This window comes from Apodemus sylvaticus, chromosome 3 (genome assembly GCF_947179515.1).
Source record: "Apodemus sylvaticus chromosome 3, mApoSyl1.1, whole genome shotgun sequence".
Taxonomy (NCBI): domain Eukaryota; kingdom Metazoa; phylum Chordata; class Mammalia; order Rodentia; family Muridae; genus Apodemus; species Apodemus sylvaticus.
Window position 1 is genome coordinate 65,516,943 of NC_067474.1, and position 20,274 is coordinate 65,537,216.

Genomic DNA, 20,274 nt, shown 5'->3' on the forward strand with positions numbered 1-20,274 from the left:
AATACTTGACCCTGCTGCCTGCTTTTCTCTCCCCCTCCTCCCTCCCTCCCATGTCTCTCCTTCCCTCTACTTCCTGTGATTGTTTTATTCCCCATTCTATGTAGAATTTTATTCCTCATTCTATGTAGGAATGAAGCAACAACAGTTTCGTCTTCCTTCTTCTTAAGCTCCACATGGTTTGTGGGTTGTACCATGGGTATTCTGAGCTTTTTGGGCTAAAATCCACTTATCAATAAATACATACCATGCGTGTTCTTTTGTGTCTGGGTTACCTCACTCAGGATGATATTTTCTAGTTCCATCTATTTGCCTGTGAATTTCATGAAGTCATTGTTTTTAACAGCTGAGTAGTAATCCATTCTGTAAATATAACACATTTTCTGTATCCATTTTTCTGTTGAGGGACATCTAGTTTATTTCTAGCTTCTGGCTATTATAAATAAGGTTGCTATAAACACATGTGTCATTGTTATATGTTGGAGCATCTTTTGGCTATATACCCAGTAGTGGTACAGCTGGGAACTGGGAGTAGCTGCTAGAAAGTCCCAGACTCCAGAGAAGCAAGAGGCTCCCAGGACCCAATGGGCATGACTTTAGCTGAAATACCCAACAAAGGGGAGATACAACCTGTAAAGACCACTTCCACTAGATAGGCACAGCCCCCAGTTGAGGGATGGGGCCACCCACACATCTTGAAATTTTTAATCCAGAAATGTTCCTGTCCGATGGAAATAAAGGGACAGAGACTTAAGGAAAGGCCATCCAGAGACTACCCCATCTAGGGACCCATCCCACCTGCAGATACCAAATCCCTACACTATTGCTGACATCAAGAAGTACTTGCTGTCAGGAGCCTGGTATGGGTGCTTCCTGAGAGGATCTACCAGCACCTGATCAATACAGATGCAGATACAGCCAACCATCAGACTGAGCCCAGGAACCCCAAAGGAAGAACTGGGAGAAGGATTGAAGGAGCTGAAAGGGATTGCAACCTCATTTAAAAAAAAAGCAATATTAACTAACTGAACCATCCAGGCTTCCCAGGAACTAAAGAGTATACATGGAGGGAACTATGACTCCAGATACACATGTAGCAGAGGGTGGCCTTATTAATGGGAGAGGAAGCCCTTGGTCCTGTGGAGGCTTTATGCCCTAGCATAGGGGGATGCTAGAGCAGTGAGGCAGGAGTGGGTAAATGGGTGGAGGAGCACCTTCATAGAGGCAAAAGGAAAAGTGCAGAGGGAGGATGGGCTAGGAGGTTTGTGGAGGGGTAACTGGGAAGGAGGATATCATTTGAAATGTAAATGAATAAAATGATTAACATAAAAAGGAAAAATTCTTTCCATTTCCTCTTCTACAAAGTTCTCTGGAGAGGAAGAGTTGATAGAGAGATTCCATTTAAGATTAAGTGTCCTACGAACTCTTACTTTGTGAACATTGTCCATTTGTGATTCTCTATCTTTGTTCCCATCTACTAAAGGAGGAAGCTTCTATGATGATTGTGGAGTAAGGTGTCGATCTGTGAGTGTAGCATAGTGTCATTAAGAGTCATTTTGTTGGTTTGTTCATAAGCAGAAAGATGTCACTTGGTTTCTCTTTAGGTCACTGGCCTATCTAGTTCTTGGTCACCCGGGCACTGCTGAGAAAAGTCCATCTTATAGAGTGAGCCTTAATTCCAATCAGATAGTAGTAGTTGGTTACTCCCACAACTTTTGCACTACAATTGTATGAGCATATCTTGCAAACAGACAGATCATAGATTATAGATTAAAGCATTTGTAGTTGGGCTGGTGTTTACCTTTCTCTTATTGTGGCATACAGAGTGTCTTTCATTACCAGCTTAACCTCTTTATGTTCAATAATATATTTAAGTGTTGTCTTCAGCAATAAGGCTTACCATCAGTTTGCGGATAGTAACCAGTAGTCTTAGTAATAGTCTGAATTGTTTGGGGGTTTGCACAAGGACCCTGTAGGAAGCAACTCAATTAGATGAAGCTCGTTCCTGGAACCTGGGGTTTGAAATGAAGGCAACAGATGTCTAGTTGGACTTCTGTCTTCCCCTATTATTTGTTACTTTCATTTATATTTTTTTCAGGCTGAAGTATGTTTTCATACCACTCTTCAAATGGCTCTTAATTTCAGCTGCCCGTCCTTTCATTCCCTCCAAACACTACTCTTTCCTCCCCTTCCCTGTTTGATTTTTCCATTCCAGACTCTCCCCTACCTCCTGTTTATTTACAACAATCTATTCTATTATCTTTTTCTAGGGAGATCCTTCCCACACCCCAAATTCATTACCCTAAACCAAACCTCTGTGGTTATAGTCATTGTAGCCTGCTTATTGAAGACTTAACAGCTGACATCCACATATAAGTAAATACATACCATATTTGACCTATTGTGTTAGGGGATTAACTCACTCAAAATGTTTCATCCATTTATATGTGAATATCACAATTTCATTGATTTCTGTTAACGCTGAGTATAAATGCACCATGTTTTCTTTCTCCATTCATCTATTGATGGGCATCTAAGCTGTTTCCAAATTCTGACTGTATTGAATAGAGCAGGGATGAATATGGTTGAGAAATTGAGATAGTGACTCTGTAGTAGACCATAGAGTCATTTGGGAATATACCCAAATGTAGTATGGCTGGATCTAGAAGTAGTTCAATTCCCAGCCTCCTGAAGAACCACTACACTGATTTCCTTTGTGACTGTACAAGTTTGAATATCACTAGCAATGCATGAATGTGCACCATAAGCCACATCCTCATCAACATAAGCTGACAGTAACTAATCTCAGATACTCTTGATGGGTGTAAGATGAAATGTCCAAACAATTTTGATTTAAATTTACTTGGTGACTCTTTGTTAAGTTTCACCTTAATTGGGGAGAAAGCCCACATTATAACCTTTCTTTAATTTCTGGTATGGTTCAATAAAAACTATTGTAATTTCTCTAATGTTAGCTAAGTAAATTTCTAAGTTCTATTGTGAAGTAAGTATATTATTAAATCTATCTTCCATCTGCTTTCACAGCCTGTGAGCATCCCATTGAGAATGAGAGCACAAATTAGCAAAATTAATTTGATCAAGATTTAAAGGCCTTTACTCCTGGCCCAAATGGAGTAAACAACGCTTAGAAATCAGGATTCTGATCACTCTAGAAATATGTGTTTAGTTACATGTAGAAAACACAAGGGTCCTGAGGAATGCTATATCTGCTATGGCTGCTCTAGCAGAGGATAATAGTACTTTGGATAGGTTCTAGGGGCTCAAACAGTCCCATATCCTGTTTCATTAGTTTTCCCTAAAATACATCAAAATTCTTTCTTTGATATGCTTAAATGAATAACAATATTGCTAGATTAAAGACTGAGAAGGTCACTGTGGCCAGATCGCCACATCATACCACTAAAGATCCTCATGGTTTTGTAAACTTTTTATATAGGTTGAGCTCAATCTGAGAATCTCATTGTAACTTTTGGTCTTTTCTGTACAACCTGCTTTGGTATACAGAAGTTCCCAACAACTGTTTGATTTGCTCATTATTGAAATGTCAGGATGCAGTTGGGCATTTCTGAGGAACCAGCCAGGAGTTACTGGTATAAGCACATTGAGCCAGCGAGTCACTTGCACTTGGGACTGATGAGATGGGTGCAATGAGCTTTGAATCTTTACTGTTTGCTTTTTGAGCTCTGTTCAAATACCCTTGTCTCTCAAGAGAGGAAAGACAAAAAATCCCAAGATGAAAAAGATGAATGCTATTGGGCATTTTGAAGGATAGTTCTAGAACAGAGTCATACCTGATATTCATTTGCTTAAAACAGATTCTATGCACAGGTCAGGAATCTGGAAATGTTGTTAACTCTTTTGCTTGACTACAAAGAAGCTGACTTCCTGTGAGTCAAGTAGCAGAGGAAATAAAATCTCTTCAGCTGTGACCAGAGATGCTTTGACGGCAAGATGGTAATAGTCCTTGAATGGTTAGACCAATGTGTCCATATAACCCATTTCTCAGCCCTATGCAGGAAATTGTCACTTTAACATAAAATTTTAAAGTATTATACTTTAATATTAAAATCATTAAGAACATTATATATACTCGCCAAAACAAGGACACTTGCATCATGGAATTTCTTACACAGGAATTGACTGCATGTTTAATTTCTGTTTTTAATAACTTTAAGCACCTGTGACAGGTTGTTGAACAAGTTTCCAGGAAATCAATTTCATTTTGTACAAATGGACTAAAAATTAAGAACATAACTAGCTTATAAATATACTAATTCGTTTTTTAGAATAAAATCACCCTGTTTGCTACCACTACGAACAAAAAACAATTATAGCTGAAAATCTGCCTTGACAGACAACCGAGCTAGCTAGTAATATTTACATATTACCAGTAGTGAACTTCATTGAATTTTCATCATCATGAGTTTCTGATAATAAAAAGTGAGAACATTTTAATTACTATGCATCAATAATTTTTCCACATTAAAGAATCCATATACTTTCTGAAATTGGCCTATCTTATCATAATTTTGCTCAAACTTTTCATAGTTTAAATTTCCTCAAAGGTATTAGAACAAGTTGATCCTCAAAATCACGAAGAAAAACCTAAAGATTTTATGGTCTTCTATCTCATTAATAGTTTACCTCAGCTTAGCATTTAAACTATTTAAAGGCTTTCCTTCCAGAACAAAGTAAGGAAATATCATATTTCTTGCTAAAATTATTTTTTTCTTATCCTTTCTTCTACTTGCTCTTTCCAGACCACTGTGGTTATCTATATTAAGATGGTTTGCACAGATCAAATTAATTGGGGTAAGACATGAGTTAAATCACCATTAAAAATAAATCACTTATTAAAGCTACCTTAATCCTTTAATCCAGGGAGAACTACAGATACTGTCTAAAATCTAACTTATTCCACTAAAAAGGATATGGGGACCATTTCTCTTGTTTCTAAGGTTGAAATTGCATGGGCAGAGTTTCTATATCTAACCTGTTCCTTACTCCTTGGATTTACATATGCAGTGATTGCATGCTTTCACAGTCTCTGAGTTTATATGCACAACAGCCTTATCGCATCTGGAAAAGGCTGTTTCCTGAAAGTCAATGGATTTAACATCTTAATTCGGTGGATAGAGAATTTTTTAACGTTTTTTTCAATATAATTTATTTACATTTCAAATGATTTCCCCTTTTCTAGCCCCCCACTCCCCGAAAGTCCCGTAAGCCCCCTTCTCTTCCCCTGTCCTCCCACCCACCCCTTCCCACTTCCCCATTCTGGTTTTGCCGAATACTGCTTCACTGAGTCTTTCCAGAACCAGGGGCCACTCCTCCTTTCTTCTTGTACCTCATTTGATGTGTGGATTATGTTTTGGATATTCCAGTTTTCTAGGTTAATATTCACTTATTAGTGAGTGCATACCATGAGTCACCTTTTGAGTCTGGGTTACCTCACTTAGTATGATGTTCTCTAGCTCCATTCATTTGCCTAAGAATTTCATGAATTCATTGTTTCTAATGGCTGAATAGTACTCCATTGTGTAGATATACCACATTTTTTGCATCCACTCTTCTGTTGAGGGATACCTGGGTTCTTTCCAGCATCTGGCAATTATAAATAGGGCTGCTATGAACATAGTAGAGCATGTATCCTTATTACATGGTGTGGAATCCTCTGGGTATATGCCCAGGAGTCGTATACCAGGATCTTCTGGAAGTGAGGTGCCCAGTTTTCGGAGGAACCGCCAGACTGATTTCCAGAGTGATTGTACCAATTTGCAACCCCACCAGCAATGGAGGAGTGTTCCTCTTTCTCCACACCCTCTCCAACACCTGCTGTCTCCTGAATTTTTAATCTTAACCATTCTGACTGGTGTAAGATGAAATCTCAGGGTTGTTTTGATTTGCATTTCCCTAATGACTAATGAAGTTGAGCATTTTTTAAGATGCTTCTCCGCCATCCGAAGTTCTTCAGGTGAGAATTCTTTGTTTAACTCTGTACCCCATTTTTTAATAGGGTTGTTCGGTTTTCTGGAGTCTAACTTCTTGAGTTCTTTGTATATATTGGATATTAGCCCTCTATCTGATGTAGGATTGGTGAAGATCTTTTCCCAATTTGTTAGTTGCCGATTTGTCCTCTTGATGGTGTCCTTTGCCTTACAGAAACTTTGTAATTTTATGAGGTCCCATTTGTCAATTCTTGCTCTTAGAGCATACGCTATTGGTGTTCTGTTTAGAAACTTTCTCCCTGTACCGATGTCCTCAAGGGTCTTCCCCAGTTTCTTTTCTATTAGCTTCAGAGTGTCTGGCTTTATGTGGAGGTCCTTGATCCATTTGGATTTGAGCTTAGTACAAGGAGACAAGGATGGATCAATTCGCATTCTTCTGCATGCTGACCTCCAGTTGAACCAGCACCATTTGCTGAAAAGGCTATCTTCTTTCCATTGGAAAAGATATAGAAGGAGCTCAGAAAAAAAAAAACAAATACAATCAAAATATATTATATGAGATTCTCAAAAGCAAATAAAATAGTAAAAAACAAATACATAAAGCAGGTAACCTGTCACACAACAGGGCTAGGACTGTGCAAGAAAAGAGTATACAACATAGCATTCTACCTAAGCCCTCCTGCAATTTACAAGTTTAGAATGGTCTAGGAAAGGGTTTTCTAAGAATTAATTCGTAGAATTAAAGATTTTCAGTTTTACATATTTTGTTCTTTTTTATTATTTTTTTATATTGGACTGTTGATCATGAACATGATAGTAATTAGTATTAATTATGCGTTCCTAGGACTTTAACTATCCTTACACCTGAATTTTTATGTTTCAACTTAAATGTCATCTTTAAAACAGACAAACAAACAAACAAAAAATGGCTCTGGTTCCTCATTACCTACCTGCCCTTGACATGTCAGGTTTTCACTCTCAGAAACAGTGTTCCTAGCAGTTTCCTCCATTGCTCTGTCCAAGCAAAAGCTTTCCCTCTGAGCTCTCTCCCTCCCTCCCCACTTGTAATTGCTTTCTTCTCCCTCCCAAATGGGACTGAGGAGTCCTCCCTTGGGCCCTTCAACTTATTGACATTTTTGAGTTCTATGGACTGTATCTTGGGTAGTCTGTACATTTTTTGAATAATATCTACTTATTAGTGAGTATATACCATGCATGTCTTTTTGGCTCTGAGTTTCATCACTCAGGATGATATTTTCTAGTTCCATCCGTGTTCCCAGAGGGGAACCTGATCTGGTATTGGGAGAGGGAAAAGGACTGAAGCCCTGAGGGCCAGCAGAAAGAATACAAATAGGCAACCTCGGGTGGTAGGATGTTGGGGGGACCCTCCAGAAATCATGGAGGTCAAAGACTCTCAGGACTCAAAGGAAGCAACTTTAGATGAAATGCTAGAAAATAGGGAGAGTGAACTTATAGAGCCCATCTCCAGCAGAAAAACAGGGTATCAAGTGAGGAATGGAATTGCCATTCCACAGTCAAAACTCTGACCCATAATTATTCTTTTCTGAAAGAACTGCAGGGATGTGAATGGAGAGGATTCTGAGGAAAAGAAGTTCCAGTGACAGGCCCAAAGTGGGATCTAGCTCAAGGGGAGGTACCAAGGCCTGACATTATTACTGAGGCTATGGAGCACTCACAAAAAAGGAACCTATCATGACAGCCCTTCAAAAGACCCAACAAGCAGCTGAAAGAGGCATGACGCAGATATTTGCACCCAATCAATGGACAGAAGCTGCTGACCCCTGTGGTTGAATTAGGGAGAGGCTGAAAGAAGCTGAGGAGGAGGGAGACCCTGTAGGAGGACCAACAGTCTCATTAACCTGGACATCTGAGATCTGTCAAACATTGGACCACCAACCAGGCAGCATACATCAACTGATATGAGGCCCCAACATATATACAGCAAAGGAATGCCGGGTCTGTGTTCATTAAGAGATGATATACCTAACCCTCAAGAGACTGGAGCCACAGGTTATTTAGAAGTCTGGTGGAGTTTAGAGTTGGGGGCTAGGGACAGGGAGGAGGTATGGGATGTGTAACAGGTGCACAGTAGACTAGGAGAGGAAAAAATCTACAGTATAATTAAATAAATGAATGAATAAATAAATAAATAAGTAAATAAATAAAAGCAGGAAAGGCTTTTTTTTTCTTATACTTCTGGAGGTTAAAATTATGAACTTGAGGGGATTTCAAAGTTGATTTTTTTTCTGACGGTTTTTAAAAAGTTTCATCTCTCATTTTTTGAAAAGATAAACATACTATTTTTATTAACTCTAAAAATTTCATAAAACATATTTTGATGATATTTACCACCCAGTTCCTTCCAAACCCATCCTCACATCTCTAACCACCCTTCTCATTTTGTTGTTTAAAAGCCATTGAGCCAAATTTGTTATAGGGTAACTCCACTTAAATTATTTGTGTGTGTGTTTGTGTGTGTGTATGTATGTGTGTGTGTATGTATATGTGTATGTGTGTACATACACACACAAATTATATATATTATATATAAAGCTTCTACATTAATGGGTTACCATATGACATTTTCAAATGTCATTACAGTTAGTTGTTCCTCCGTATACTCCCTCTGCTTCTCTTTCCTCCACTGGTCTTTCAACCCTCATCCCATCAGTTACCAGTATGTTATAGTTCAAGTGTAAAAGGTTCCTATAGATGCAATACGGACATTCAAGTTCTAGCTGGTGGTACTATTTGGGAATGTTCAGGAAACTTCCAAAGGTGGATCCAAGCTGGAGGACTGGGACACTGCAAGCAAGTTTTTGAAGATTGTATTCAATTCTCTTTCCAGACAAAGTTTCCAGGTTCCTGATTGTCAGATATAAAGAACCTCTGCGATGCAACTACTGCAACACAAAGCTGTTGTATATATGATGTCTTCACTAAAATGTCCCATTAAATTACCTCTGAAGTCAAAAACCAACTCTGGTGGTATGAGTAAAAATGGTCCTCATAGGTCCATAACGGGTGGCACTATTAGGAGTTTGGCCCTGTTGAAGTAGGTGCGGTTTTGTTGGCAGAAGTATGTCAATGTAATGGTGGGCCTTTAGGTCTCAGATGTTCAAACTAGGCATTGTATCACATGTATTTTTGCTGTATTTGGATCAAGATGTAGAACTCTCAGCTCCTCCTCCAGCAATGTCTGCCCCAAAGATGCTGTTTCCTGCCATGAATGGACTAAACCTCTGAAACTGTAAGCCACACATAATTAAATGCATTTCTTTTTTTTTATTCGATATAATTTATTTACATTTCAAATGATTTCCCTTTTCTAGCCCCCCCACTCCCCAAAAGTCCTGTAAGACCCTTTCTCTTCCCCTGTCCTCCCACCCACCCCTTCCCACTTCCCCGTTCTGGTTTTGCCGAATACTGTTTCACTGAGTCTTTCCAGAACCAGGGGCCACACCTCCTTTCTTCTTGTACCTCATTTGATGTGTGGATTATGTTTTGGGTATTCCAGTTTTCTAGGTTAATATCCACTTATTAGTGAGTGCATACCTTGATTCACCTTTTGAGTCTGGGTTACCTCACTTAGTATGATATTCTCTAGCTCCATCCATTTGCCTAAGAATTTCATGAATTCCTTGTTTCTAATGGCTGAATAGTACTCCATTGTGTAGATATACCACATTTTTTGCATCCACTCTTCTGTTGAGGGACACCTGGGTTCTTTCCAGCATCTGGCAATTATAAATAGGGCTGCTATGAACATAGTAGAGCATGTATCCTTATTACATGGTGGGGAGTCTTCTGGGTATATGCCCAGGAGTGGTATAGCAGGATCTTCTGGAAGTGAGGTGCCCAGTTTTCGGAGGAACCGCCAGACTGATTTCCAGAGTGGTTGTACCAATTTGCAACCCCACCAGCAGTGGAGGAGTGTTCCTCTTTCTCCACACCCTCTCCAACACCTGCTGTCTCCTGAATTTTTAATCTTAGCCATTCTGACTGGTGTAAGATGAAATCTTAGGGTTGTTTTGATTTGCATTTCCGTAATGACTAATGAAGTTGAGCATTTTTTAAGATGCTTCTCCGCCATCTGAAATTCTTCAGGTGAGAATTCTTTGTTTAACTCTGTACCCCACTTTTTAATAGGGTTGTTTGGTTATCTGGAGTCTAACTTCTTGAGTTCTTTATATATATTGGATATTAGCCCTCAATCTGATGTAGATCTTTTCCCAATTTGTTGGTTGCCGATTTGTCCTCTTGATGGTGTCCTTTGCCTTACAGAAACTTTGTAATTTTATGAGGTCCCATTTGTCAATTCTTTCTCTTAGAGCATACGCTATTGGTGTTCTGTTCAGAAACTTTCTCCCTGTACCGATGTCCTCAAGGGTCTTCCCCAGTTTCTTTTCTATTAGCTTCAGAGTGTCTGGCTTTATGTGGAGGTCCTTGATCCATTTGGATTTGAGCTTAGTACAAGGAGACAAGGATGGATCAATTCCCATTCTTCTCTATGCTGACCTGCAGTTGAGCCAGCACCATTTGTTGAAAAGGCTATCTTTTTTCCATTGGATGTTTTCAGCCTCTTTGTCGAGGATCAAGTGGCCATAGGTGTGTGGGTTCATTTCTGGATCTTCAATCCTGTTCCTTTGATCCTCCTGCCTGTCACTGTACCAATACCATGCAGTTTTTAACACTATTGCTCTGTAGTATTGCTTGAGGTAATGGATACTGATTCCCCCAGATTTTCTTTTGTTGCTGAGAATAGTTTTAGCTATCCTGGGTTTTTTGTTGTTCCAGATGAATTTGAAAATTGCTCTTTCTAACTCTGTGAAGAATTGAGTTGGGATTTTGATGGGTATTGCATTGAATCTGTATAGTGCTTTAGGCTAAATGGCCATTTTAACTATATTGATTCTACCGATCCATGAGCATGGGAGGTTTTCCCATTTTTTGAGGTCTTCTTCCATTTCCTTCTTCAGAGTCTTGAAGTTCTTGTCATACAGATCTTTCACATGTTTGGTAAGAGTCACCCCAAGATACTTTATACTGTTTGTGGCTATTGTGAAGGGGGTCATTTCCCTAATTTCTTTCTCAGCCTGCTTATCCTTTGAGTATAGGAAGGCCACTGATATGCTTGAGTTGATTTTATAACCTGCCACTTTGCTGAAGTTGTTTATCAGCTGTAGGAGCTCTCTAGTGGAGTTCTTTGGGTCACTTAGGTAGACGATCATGTCGTCTGCAAATAATGATAGTTTGACTTCTTCCTTTCCAATTTGTATCCCTTTGACCTCCTTATGTTGTCGAATTGCCCGAGCTAGTACCTCAAGTACAATATTGAAAAGATAAGGAGAAAGGGGGCAGCCTTGCCTGGTCCCTGATTTCAGTGGGATTGCTTCAAGTTTCTCTCCATTTAGTTTGATGCTGGCTACCGGTTTGCTGTATATTGCTTTTACTATGTTTAGGTATGGGCCTTGAATTCCTGTTCTCTCCAAGACTTTAAGCATGAAAGGATGCTGAATTTTGTCAAATGCTTTTTCAGCATCCAATGAAATGACCATGTGGTTTTGTTCTTTGAGTTTGTTTATGTAGTGGATTGTATTGATGGATTTCCGTATATTGAACCAACCCTGCATTCCCGGGATAAAGCCTACTTGATCATGGTGGATGATCGTTTTGATGTATTCTTGGATTCGGTTGGCAAGAATTTTATTGAGTATTTTTGCATCGATGTTCATAAGGGAAATTGGTCTGAAGTTCTCTTTCTTTGTTGGATCTTTTTGTGGCTTTGGTATCAGCGTAATTGTGGCTTCGTAGAAGGAATTGGGTAGTGTTCCTTCTGTTTCTATTTTGTGGAATAGTTTGAAGAATATTGGTGTTAACTCTTCTTTGAAGGTCTGGTAGAATTCTACACTGAAACCATCTGGTCCTGTGCTTTTTTTGGTTGGAAGACTTTCTATGACTCCTTCTATTTCTTTAGGCATTATGGGACTGTTTAGATGGTCTAGTTGGTCCTGATTTAATTTTGGTATTTGGTATCTGTCAAGGAAATTGTCCATTTCCTCCAGATTCTCCAGTTGTGTTGAGTACAGGCTCTTGTAGTAGGATCTGATGATTTTTTCGATTTCCTCAGTTTCCGTTGTTATATCTCCCTTTTCATTTCTAAGTTTGTTAATTTGGATACTTTCTCGGTGCCCTTTGGTCAGTCTGGCTAAGGGTTTATCTATCTTGTTGATTTTCTCAAAGAACCAGCTCCTGGTATTGTTGATTTTTTGTATGGTTCTCTTTGTTTCTACTTGATTGATTTCGGCCCTGAGTTTGATGATTTCCTGCCTTCTACTCCTCCTGGGCGAAATAGCTTCTTTTTGTTCTAGGGCTTTCAGGTGTGTCATTAAGCTGGTAATGTATGCTCTCTCCATTTTCTTTTTGGAGGCACTCAGGGCTATGAGTTTTCCTCTTAGGACTGCTTTCATTGTGTCCCATAGATTTGGGTATGTTGTGTTTTCATTTTCATTGTGTTCTAAAAAGTCTTTAATTTCTTTCTTCATTTCTTCCTTGACCAAGGTATCATTGAGTAGAGTATTGTTCCGTTTCCACGTGTATGTGGGTTTTCTGTTGTTTCTGTTGCTATTGAAGACCACTTTTACTCCATAGTGATCAGATAGGAGGCATGGGATTAGTTCTATCTTCTTATATTTGTTGAGGTCTGTCTTGTGACCAATTATATGGTTGATTTTGGAGAAGGTACCATGAGGTGCTGAGAAAAAGGTATATTCTTTTGTTTTAGGATAGAATGTTCCATATATATCTGTTAAATCTAATTGGTCCAAGGCTTCAATTAGTTTCATTGTGTCCCTGTTTAGTTTCTGTTTTCCTGATCGGTCCATTGAGGAAAGTGCAGTGTTGAAGTCACCCACAATTATTGTGTTAGGTGCAATGTGTGCTTTTAGTTTTAATAAAGTTTCTTTTACGAAAGAGGGTGCCCTTGCATTTGGGGCATAGATGTTCAGGATTGACAGTTCTTCTTTTTGTATTTTTCCTTTGACCAGCAAGAAATGTCCCTCAGGGTCTCTTTTGATGACTTTGGGTTGAAATTCAATTTTATCTGATATTAAAATGGCTACTCCAGCTTGTTTCCTGAGACCATTTGCTTGTAAAATTGTCTTCCAGCCTTTTACTCTAAGGTAGTGTTTGTCTTTGACCCTGAGGTGTGTTTCCTGTAAGCAGCAAAATGTAGGGTCCTGTTTACGTATCCATTCAGTTAGTCTGTGTCTTTTTATTGGGGCATTAATTCCATTGATGTTAAGAGATATTAAGGAATAGTGATTGTTACTTCCTATCATTTATGACGTTATTTTTTAAATTTGAATGCTTAACTTCTTTTGGGTTTGATGAAAGGTTACTATCTTGCTTTTTCCAGGGTGAAGTTTCCCTCCTTGTATTGGTGTTGTCCTCCTATTATCCTTTTTAGGGCTGGGTTTGTGGATAGATATTGGGTAAACTTGGTTTTGTCATGAAATATCTTAGTTTCTCCATCTATGGTGATTGAGAGTTTTGCTGGATATAGTAATTTTGGTTGGCATTTGTGTTCCCTTAGAGTCTGCATGAGATCTGCCCAGGACCTTCTAGCCTTCATAGTCTCAGGTGAAAAGTCTGCTGTGATTCTGATAGGTCTTCCTTTATATGTTACTTGGCCTTTTTCTCTTACTGCCTTTAGTATTCTTTCTTTGTTTAGAACATTTGGTGTTTTGATTATTATGTGACGGGAAGTATTTCTGTTCTGGTCCAGTCTGTTTGGAGTTCTGTAGGCTTCTTGTATATTCATGGGCATCTCTCTCTTTAGGTTAGGGAAGTTTTCTTCCATAATTTTATTGAAGATATTTGCTGGCCCTTTAAGTTGTAAATCTTCACTCTCATCTATGCCTATAATCCTTAGGTTTGGTCTTCTCATTGTGTCCTGGATTTCCTGGATATTTTGGGTTACAAGCTTTTTGCATTTTGCATTTTCTTTAACTGTTGAGTCCATGGTTTCTATGGAATCTTCAGCATCTGAGATTCTTTCTTCTATCTCTTGTATTCTGTTGTTGATATTTGCATCTCTGTCCCCTGATTTCTTCCCAAGGCTTTCTATCTCCAAAGTTGTCTCCCTTTGAGTTTTCTTACTTGTTTCTACTTCTGATTTTAGATCCTGGATGGTTTTGCTTAGCTCCTTCACTTGCTTGTTTGTGCTTTCCTGTAATTCTTTAAGAGATTTTTGTGTTTCCTCTTTCATGACCTCAGCCTGTTGACCAAAGTTCTCCTGTATTTCTTTAAGAGATTTTTGTGTTTCGTCTTTCATGACCTCAGCCTGTTGACCAAAGTTCTCCTGTATTTCTTTAAGTGTTTTTTGCATTTCCTCCTTGTTGGCTTTTGTATTCTCCTGGATTTCTTTCAATGATTTTTGTGTTTCCCTTGCAAGGGCTTCTAACTTTTGATCCATTTTCTCCTGAATTTCTTTAAGTATGTCCTTCATGTGTTCCTGTACCAGCATCATGACCAGTGATTTTAAATCCAAATCTTGTTTTACTGGTGTGATGGGGTATCCAGGACATGTTGGTAGAGGAGAATTGGGTTCAGATGTTGCCATATTGCCTTTATTTCTGTTAGTGACATTCCTGTGTTTGCCTTTTGCCATCTAGTTCTCACTGGTGTTAGTTTGTCTTGTCAGTGGTGGACTCACCAGTGCAAGCTGCCCCTTCCCAGTTGGCCTCTGGTGCACAGCTTACCTCCTGCACTGCTTGTAGACAGGGTGCTGCTGCCCAGGCTGTTCAGATCCCAAAGCAGGCACCTGAAGGCTCCCGCTGGGGCCCGCTGGATTCACTGGAGCACACTGACTTCTCCCAGCTGGCCGCCCTGAAGCCCAGCTAGCCTCTTGCAGGACTTGGAGATGTGGTGCTGCCGCCCAGGCTGATCTGGATCCGGAAGCGGAGTAGAGCTGAGGGCTTCCGCCTGAGGCCTTGCCCCAGATTGTGTCTGTGGACCAGATGGAGCCTGTGTGTACCCCCAGGGAGTGCCGACGGTGTATGCTGCTGTGACCTCCCCTGTGTTCTGCTAATTCTGCTGGGCAGCCGATCCGCCAACCGGGCTGCGCACACAAGGTTAGCCTGGCCACCCAGTCCCTGAGTCCAGGCAAAAGCCTGGGAGGCCAAGGTCCGAGCAAAATTCCCCTAGGGCTATGACTGTTAATTGGGTCAGCCAGGTGACTAGGATGGTGGGCATGCGCGCCCACACTCCCTGAAAGCGCCGGGAGAGTCTGCTGTGCTAACAACCTCCTGGGCGGGTTGACTCACAGATGGCCCACCAAGCCGCCCAGTTCTTGGGGTCAGTCCTGTGCCTTTTGGGGCCTATACCCCCGCTTTGTTAGCCTCAGGCTATGCCTGTTACAGGTCTGCCCGCCAGAGCTCTCTGTCGTCCTGCAGGCAAAATGGCGGCGGCGCGCGTGCAGGCCTGGGCAAAAAACCTCCTGGCTGGGTTGGCATCCCGATGGCCCCCCCCCCCCGACCAGCCCAGGGCCTGGGTGCAGGCCAACGCCCGTCGGGCTCAGACCACCGCGGGTTGGCCTTGGATTATGTTTGTGTACCTCAGTCTGTCCAATCCCTGGAGTCCGGAACCAAGATGGATGCACCTCTCCTGACTGGTGGGAGGCAGAGTTCTGAAGTGGCTTCCGAGCAGGAAAGGCGCCGCACAACTGCAGCTGCTTGCCGCCCGGCTGGTCAGCGAAGGTCAATGGTCGTGGGCACAGGGCCTAACTGGACCCTGAGTCGCCTTGGTTCCACTGCTGATGGCCCTTCAGCTGGACCAGCCACTGCTGCACTGCCGCCGCCGCCGCCACCGCCGCTGCCGCCGCCGCCGCCGCCAACGCTGCCCTACAGGTGGCATTTCTTTTTAAGAGTTACTGTCTTTTCATAACAGTAGAACATTGACTAAGACATGAACCAAACTTTCTCCTTTTAAGTTGTTTCAGGTATTTGGTTGCTAGATTGAGGAAATAACCAAAACCTGACCATCTTTGGCATTTCTGAACTCTTAGTTATGACCTTTTAAAATTTGTTGTTTGTTTCTAAATTTTACTTATGAATGAATGTAAAGCATACCAGACCTCTGTCTCTTAATCCTCCTCTTTCTCCTCCACCACCTCCTCCTCTTCCTCCTCTTCTTCATCCTGGTTAATCTGGAAGTAGCACTAATTGCTGTTTACAAGAACATACAACCAGTCTCAGAGAATGTTCTTCAAACATTTTTTGGTGAGATATTTCAAATACCATTTGGAGAAAGGCACCTACAAAGTAACAGAAATCTTGTTCTTGTTATGTTTGATGTTTGCAACCACACCAACAATATTCCCAGCTTTTTATTGCCCTTGATTCTCTTTTGGAGAACTTCTCCAAATTGGCAGCATCCATTATTCTACCTTCTACAGGGTGAGCTCAATCAAGGGTGATCTTCAAAACCTGCTTTTCCCCCACCCCACTTTGACACAAGCTTTTTCATGGTGACATGGCAGCAAAGGAGTGATTTTTGTCATTTTTGCCACAATTTTCAAATGATGTTCTCACAGCATTTCTGTGTATTAATATCTTACATGCATGAGTCATATTGGATTATATCTACCTTATGATTGCATTTCTAAGTAAGACCAAGACCACAGCTAGTAAAGATTAATAGAATCATCATCTTTCCAAAGGATGCAGATACTGCTATGGTATTAAAGATTCTGAGAATTCCCATTTCCACTATGCATAACCACTGTTCCTTCTGGTCCCTTAAGTTGAAATTTTTAAGGATGAGACTGAATTTTGGCCAACATATTATGAACTTGATAATTCTATTTTCATGATGGCAGTTTCTCTCTCTCTCTCTTTAGGTTATCAATGGAAGTATTTTCATTTTTTTTATTTTTATTATATTCAATGCAAATATATTTTATACCAATCATAAAAATGATGGACATGTTATTAAATGGACATAAAAACATAAAGTGCTTTTGTTTGTTGGCTTGTTTTGTTTTTAGTAGAGCTTAAAATCTTGGCTCTTACTGTGTTACAAACCCAAAATAAGAACAAGTTTTAAACATTGGATTTAATTGTAATAAGACTGTATATCCTGCTTTTCTTTTTTTAATTTGATAACTTCTTTATTTACATTTCAAATGATATCCCCTCTCCTGGATCCCCCATCCCCAAAAGTCCCATAAGCCCTCTTCTCTCCCCCTGGTCCCCAATCACCCCCATCCCACTTCCCTGTCCTGGTATTCCCCGACACTGCTGCACTGAGGCTTTTCAGGACCAGGGGCCTCTCCTTTCTTCTTTTTGGGCATCATTTGATATGTGAATTGTTTCATGGGGATTCCAAGATTCTGCACTAATATCCACTTATCAGTGAGTGCATACCATGTATGTTCTCTTGTGATTATATTACCTCACTCAGGATGGCATTATCCAGTTCCACCGACTTGCCTAAGAAATGTATGAATTCGTTGTATTTATTAGCTGAGTAGTATTCCATAGTGTAAATATACCACATTTTCTGTATCCATTCCTCTCTTGAGGGATATCTGAGTTCTTTCCAGCTTCTAGCTATATTATTTTTTTCTTTTTTTTTATTCGATATAATTTTTTATTTACATTTCAAATGATTTCCCCTTTTCTAGCCCCCCACTCCCCGAAAGTCCCGTAAGCCCCCTTCTCTTCCCCTGTCCTCCCACCCACCTCTTCCCACTTCCCCGTTCTGGTTTTGCCAAATACTGCTTCACTGAGTCTTTCCAGGACAAGGGGCCACTCCTCCTTTCTTCTTGTCCCTCATTTGATGTGTGGATTATGTTTTGGGTATTCTAGTTTTCTAGGTTAATATCCACTTATTAGTGAGTGCATACCATGATTCTCCTTTTGAGTCTGGGTTACCTCACTTAGTATGATGTTCTCTAGCTCCATCCATTTGCCTAAGAATTTCATGAATTCATTGTTTCTAATGGCTGAATAGTACTCCGTTGTGTAGATATACCACATTTTTTGCATCCACTCTTCTGTTGAGGGATACCTGGGTTCTTTCCAGCATCTGGCAATTATAAATAGGGCTGCTATGAACATAGTAGAGCATGTATCCTTATTACATGGAGGGGAATCCTCTGGGTATATGCCCAGGAGTGGTATAGCAGGATCTTCTGGAAGTGAGGTGCCCAGTTTTCGGAGGAACCGCCAGACTGCTTTCCAGAGTGGTTGTACCAATTTGCAACCCCACCAGCAGTGGAGGAGTGTTCCTCTTTCTCCACACTCTCTCCAACACCTGCTGTCTCCTGAATTATTAATCTTAGCCATTCTGACTGGTGTAAAGTGAAATCTCAGGGTTGTTTTGATTTGCATTTCCCTAATGACTAATGAAGTTGAGCATTTTTTAAGATGCTTCTCTGCCATCCGAAGTTCTTCAGGTGAGTATTCTTTGTTTAACTCTGTACCCCATTTTTTAATAGGGTTGTTTGGTTTTCTGGAGTCTAACTTCTTGAGTTCTTTATATATATTGGATATTAGCCCTCTATCTGATGTAGGATTGGTGAAGATCTTTTCCCAATTTGTTGGTTGCCGATTTGTCTTGTTGATGGTGTCCTTTGCCTTACAGAAACTTTGTAATGTTATGAGGTCCCATTTGTCAATTCTTGATCTTAGAGCATATGCTATTGGTGTTCTGTTCAGAAACTTTCTCCCTGTACCGATGTCCTCAAGGGTCTTCCCCAGTTTCTTTTCTATTAGCTTCAGAGTGTCTGGCTTTATGTGGAGGTCCTTGATCCATTTGGATTTGAGCTTAGTACAAGGAGACAAGGATGGATCAATTCGCATTCTTCTGCATGCTGACCTGCAGTTGAGCCAGCACCATTTGTTGAAAAGGCTATCTTTTTTCCATTGGATGTTTTCAGCCTCTTTGTCAAGGATCAAGTGGCCATATAGGGCTGCTATGAACATAGTGGAGCATGTATCCTTATTACATTCTGGGGAATCCACTGAGTATATGCCCAGGAGTGGTATTCAGGGTCCTCTGATAGTATCATGCCCAGTTTTCTGAGGAACCCCCAGACTGATTTCCAGAGTGGTTGTACCAGCTTGCACCCCCACCAGCAGTGGAGGAGTGTTCCTCTTTCTCCACATCCTCATCAGCACCTGTTTTCTCCTGAGTTTTTGATCTTAGCCATTCTGACATGTGTGAGCTGAAATCTCAGGGTTGTTTTGATTTTCATTTCCCTGATGACTAAGGATGTTGGACATTTCTTTAGGTGCTTCTTAGCCATTCGATATTCCTCAAGTGAAAATTCTTTGTTTAGCTCTGTACCCCATTTTTAATAGGGTTATTTGTCTCTCTGGAGTCTGCCTACTTGAGTTCTTTGTATATCTTGGATATTATTCCTATGTCAGATGTAGGGTTGGTAAAGATCTTTTCCCAATTTGTTGGTTGCTGATTTGTCCTTTTGACATTGTCCTTTGCCTTACAGAAACTTTGTAATTTTATGAGGTCCCATTTATCATTCTTGATTTTAGAGCATAAGCTATTGGTGTTCTGTTCAGGAAAATTTCCTCTGTGCCCATGTGCTCAAGGTTCTTCCCCAGTTACTTTTCCAGTTGTTTCAGTGTGTCTGGTTTTATGTTGATGTCCTTGATCCACTTAGACTTGAGCTTAGTACAAGGAGATAAGAATAGATCAATTTGCATTCTTCTTCATGCTGACTTCCAGTTGAACCAGCACCATTTGTTGAAAAGGCTATCTTTTTTCCACTGGGTGATTTTAGCTCCTTTGTCAAAGGTCAAGTGACCATAGGTGTGTGGGTTTATTTCTGAGTCTTCAATTTAATTCCATTGATCTACCTGCCTGTCACTATACCAATAACATGCAGTTTTTAACACTATTGCTCTGTTAGTACTGCTTGAGGTCGGGGATACTGATTCCCCCAGAAGTTCTTTTACTGTTGAGAACAGTTTTAGCTATCCTGGGTTTTTTGTTATTCCAGATGAATTTGAGAATTGCTCTTTTTAACTCTATGAAGAATTGAGTTGGGATTTTGATGAGGATTGCATTGAATCTGTAGATTGCTTTTGGCAAGATGGCCATTTTTACTATAATAATCCTGCCAATCCAAAAGGATGTAAGATATTTCCATCTTCTGAGGTCTTCTTTAATTTCTTTCTTCAAAGACTTGAAGTTCCTGTCATACATATCTTTAACTTGTTTGGTTAGAGTCACACCAAGATATTTTATATTATTTGTAGCT

The 20,274-nt window shown here is 40.3% G+C and overlaps 1 pseudogene; it reads right to left on the bottom strand.

The window, feature by feature from the left end:
* Positions 1–16,164: 16,164 nt before the first annotated feature.
* On the bottom strand, positions 16,165–16,522 carry LOC127679903 (60S ribosomal protein L22-like; annotated as a pseudogene).
* Between the last annotated feature and the right edge of the window lie 3,752 nt (positions 16,523–20,274).